This window comes from Lithobates pipiens, unplaced genomic scaffold (genome assembly GCF_037356315.1).
Source record: "Lithobates pipiens isolate NorthernLeopardFrog02 unplaced genomic scaffold, aLitPip1_a1.2 Scaffold_23, whole genome shotgun sequence".
Lineage (NCBI taxonomy): Eukaryota > Metazoa > Chordata > Amphibia > Anura > Ranidae > Lithobates > Lithobates pipiens.
The window spans coordinates 15218124-15222718 of record NW_027507785.1 but is presented as its reverse complement, the minus strand read 5'-3'; the positions used below and the strand labels follow the sequence as shown (position 1 = coordinate 15222718).

Below are 4595 nucleotides of genomic sequence, written 5' to 3'. Positions count from 1 at the left end.
AAATCTCTGCACGGCATGTGGATTTAACATCCTCAATGAGCTGTTTAAAGTCCACTTGAGTCGGTATTTCTTGAAGGTATGATTGCCGGGGGGGCACCTGATGGTGGGGACCCACCACCGCGTGATGTGGCTGTGAGAAGGGGAAGGTGGTAACAGAGGCATACTGGGCCTGGGCATTAGGCCGCACTGGGGGCCAGTGGCGGTGTGTCCTTATGGGGGCGTACGGGCTCCGCCCCCTCTCTCCAGCCACCCCCATATGACCAATGGATGGATTCATGCATTGCATGAATCTATCCATGACCGCTGCTGCCACCCCCTATTCAGGCACTCGGCCCCTTTTAGGACACCTGAATTACAGCGGCATGGGTAGTTTTTGAAGCACCTGATTAGAGCCAAAGACTCTAATAGGTGTCAAAAAAGGTGACCTGCGAGTGCCATGCTTGGTGCTTGCAGTTCATCCAGGTGTGTTAGGAAAGCGAATATTCATTCGCTTTTCTAACACTGAACTGCCTCTCCACTAATCAGGTGCTCGGGTCTGTCACCTGCTTGGCTAAAATGACAGGTGCTGTGATTGGGCATCCAATAATAGGAGAGGACGGGAGGAGAAGACGGGAGAAGACATCAAGGACATGGAAGACACCGCTCGCCACCATCACTTGCTGCCCCACCGAGACAGGGTAAGTGCCGGGCAGATGGCGAGTGGGCAGGGGGCACAGTGGCAGCATTTGGGCACAGTGGCAGCATTTTGGCACACAGAGGCAGTGTGTGGGCACACTGGCAGCATTTGATGGGCACAGTGAGGCTGCAATTGATGGGTTTTGTTTCAGAATGTTTCAGTTTGTTTGTGCCCCCCAAAAACTTTGAGCACCAGCTGCCACTGCTGGGGGCTCCTATAGCTCGTACCACACCAGGGCTTGGGAAGGTGAGGAGGCCTGCACTGCTGGGTCCCCTCTGTGGGAGGGAGCCTGAGAGCTGACGACTTGGCATAGGTGGTGGTGAGACCAGCATCTCTCCCAGAGGAGCTGGGGTCCCTGGAGCGGGACTGCCTGTGACTTGGGGGAGGCAGGGGCAGAGGAATAGGACAGGTGCAGTGCGAGTTTCCCCTGAGGCCCGGCCTGTGACGTCGTGAAGTCCCGGGAGTGTGTAGGGCCTGGGGTGAGGGGTGGAAAGTTCTCCACAGAAGGAGTGGGTGAGCTGGGTCCTCCAGCGGTTAAGCTGGGGTCTGATGTCATGCGTGGCAGTCACGGGAAAGCATCTGTACACTGTGTATGAGGCAGGGGGTCAGGCCCAGTGCAGCAGGCTTTGTTTCATGTGCCGCCAGATAGTCAGGGTGTTGGGGGAGACTCACTGCGTCCACTGGTGTTGAATGGTACCCATGTGCCAGCCGCAGATACTCGGATGTGCTCTGGTGCGGAGCTGGAGCTTGAGAGGCAGGCTTTGGTGGAGTCTGTGTGTGTGAGATGGAGGCAGCTGGCATCATCTTGCCTGTCGCAAAGGGCGAGATGGGAGGCGATGTAAAATCGCCACAGAAGGTCATAGACCGCCACAGAAGGTCATAGACCCGGGAGGAGATTGGGAGGATTCCCGTGCTTTAGAGGAGCGGGTTCTCCAGAATCCACCCGTGTACGGGTGTAGAAAGTCCCCTTAAAAGGCCATTGAGCTGTGGGCTGTGAGAGAGTTAAGAGCTGAGGCATCCGTGCAGATCAACTTCCGGTCACGCTCCGCACATGAACTTTAATGGCATCCCAGTCTTAGTCCATAGGGTTCAATATTGAGTTGGCCCACCCTTTGCAGCTATAACAGCTTCCACTTTTTTGGGAAGGCCGTCCACAAGGTTTAGGAGTGTCTATGGCAATGGTTGACCATTCTTCCAGAAGCACATTTGTGAGGTCAGGCACTGATATTGGAAGAGAAGGCCTGGCTCACAGTCTCCGCTCTAATCAATCCCAAAGGTGTTCTCTCGGGTTAGGGTCTGCACTGTGCAATTCAGTTAAGTTCCTCCGCCCCAAACTCGCTCATCCATGTCTTTATGGACCTTGTTTTGTGCAATCATGTTGGAACAGGAAGGGGCCATCCCCAAACTGTTCCCACAAATTTGGGAGCATAAAATTGTCCAAAATGTCACGGTAGACTGAAGCCTTAAGAGTTACCTTCATTGGAACTAAGGGGCAAAGCCCAAACCCTGAAAACCAACCCCACACCATATTACCCCTCCACCAAATGATTTGGACCAGTGCACAAAGCAAGGTCCTGACCTCAACCCGATAGAACACCTTTGGGATGAATTTGAGCACAGACTGCGCCTGACCTCACATCAGTGCCTGACCTCACAAATGAGCTTCTGGAAGAATGGTCAAACATTCCCATAGACACCCTCCTAAACCTTGTCTGTAAAGGCACTAAATACTTTTGGTAATATAGTGTAGATATTACAGAGAGGGGATTTTTCCCAATAAAAGTGGAGTTACACTTTTCAGTACTACAGACCACAAGAGGGTGCTGAGTCCACCCAGACTAGCTCATGAATGTGGAACAGTATAAAGTAATGGACCTGTCTGAGTAGACCTCCTGCCTCCATGCTAGCTGCAGACCTGTTATCCTGTTCCTTGCTTCATTGCACTTGCGTACACACCGCTCACCCCCTCCGGCAGCGGCAGATTGAGTTTAGTAAACCGGGCCGTTTGATTAGTCAGCTATTGCATGTGCACTGACCCCATTCTCCAGTACAATATGCTATGGAGGGTACGGATAAAGTAGGCCTGCTTCCAGGAACTTTCAAAGCGTAGGCCTCAGGGACATTCCTACCTCACCCTGCCACCTATTCACCTCTGTTATTCAGCGTTATTGTGTTGTAATCCGGTGATACGTAAACCTTTGGCATATTATATATCTCTGACATCAATGGCGTTCCTATTGTGCTGTCACTTTAGATGCCATTCCAACTCATTAGCTCCCAAACGCAGGAAGATACAGCCAAGCCAAAAGACATTTAAGTAATATTGATGGCTACAGTCTGGGAAATGTGGCACAGCCCCACCGCCCTATTTTTTCCCACCGTCATTTCTAGTGAAATTGTATCCTCAATTAGTGATCTGTAACATTTCTTACTGGAAACAGACTTCCCTTGAGTCTACGAGACAGCTGACCTACTGGTGAATTTAAATGCTGATTACAGGGGGTTGAGTCTCCTCTAAGGACTTCATCTTTTGGTAGATGTGGGTAGACAGTTGACTGTGGAACCTGCAATCCTCTACCCATTTTTCTGATCACTCTAATTGTCCACATATCTATCTGATCACTTTAATCCTCCACCTACCAGTCTGATAACACTCACTACAGGGATAACACATAACCTTTATATAAGGTAGAACATGCGCTGCTTCTGGCCACCTCTCTATCTGTCTGATTACATTCACCTCGGGGTTATTATACGCCCAACATGACCCTCCATAAGGTTGAAAATGTTCTGCTCCTCACCTTATCTTCACCTTTCTGATTACACTTTCCACCAGGATATAACACCCTCCAGTATGACCCTCTACAACACTGGAGGTCAACCACTTCTCAGCCTTTTGGCTAAGATCAAGTGTAGTATCTGTTCTTAGAAGTGTCTAATATGGATTGGATAGATGTTGTATAGTGCTCCTGCTGGTATGATGGAGGTCCTGAGGGATCTTCCCGATGGGCAAGAAAACCAAACAGAACATGCACCACGTAAGGTGTGGGTCAGGAATACTTGCCTGGCGTGACGGGGTTCTGAGAGGTCCAGTGCCTCCTTATTTTGAATGGTGCTGGTTTGTCTGACCATGGGCTGGTAAGGCAGAGAGCCCATGGGGTCAAGCACCCCCCACCCCCTCCAGGAGTGGCACCCTGGGAGTGCTCTTAGAACGCGCACTTGGCAAGGACACCCTTGCTTTTTTCTTCACGGCGGCTCATGGGCTAGACCCTTTGACTGAGACCAGGGCAATTTTTGTTACCAGGCTGCAAAGACTAGCCAATACACATACTGTCATGTACCTGGTGGGTAGAGCCTGGTTTATGCAGAAGGAGGCCTCTCTTGCACCTCTGACTTGGGGCCCAGTGGCGCAGAAGTGCAGAGTAGCACGAGCACCGGTAGACATGCTTGCTGTTGGGCTGCTGTTCCAGGAGTCCGCTGGGTGGCAGTGGATCTCCGTGAGCAGGAACAGGCTGGTACTTACAGGGCCGCTGATAAAGCAGTACAGCCAGCCCTCCTGTACTGGGCCCCATCATTTCAAAAAAGGGGGCGAGGTCACCAGGGGGGCCGGCTGTACTGTCTTATTGCAGAAACTGATCCTCTTCTGTCTCCCCCTGCAGCATTGCCAGCTTCTTCACTCCCTCCCTCTAGCTGCACTGCAAGGGGATTGGTTCTAGCACATGCCTCCCTTCCATCTGCCCCCCTGTGTGCCCCTTTCCTCCGCAGTGCTGCCGCCCCCCCCCCCTTCTACTGGCACACGGGGGATGTCATTTACTGGCCTTTTCCTTTCCTGAATGAGCACAGTGAGTTATCAGTACCAATCACTCCTGTGTCTATTCAGCTGTGTTTACTATGCTTCAGTTGGTGAATGAGCAGGAAG

The 4595-nt window shown here is 51.6% G+C and overlaps 1 pseudogene; it reads left to right on the top strand.

The window, feature by feature from the left end:
* The first annotated feature begins 3556 nt into the window (after positions 1 to 3556).
* On the top strand, positions 3557 to 3679 carry LOC143928541 (U2 spliceosomal RNA; annotated as a pseudogene).
* The last annotated feature ends 916 nt before the right edge of the window (positions 3680 to 4595 follow it).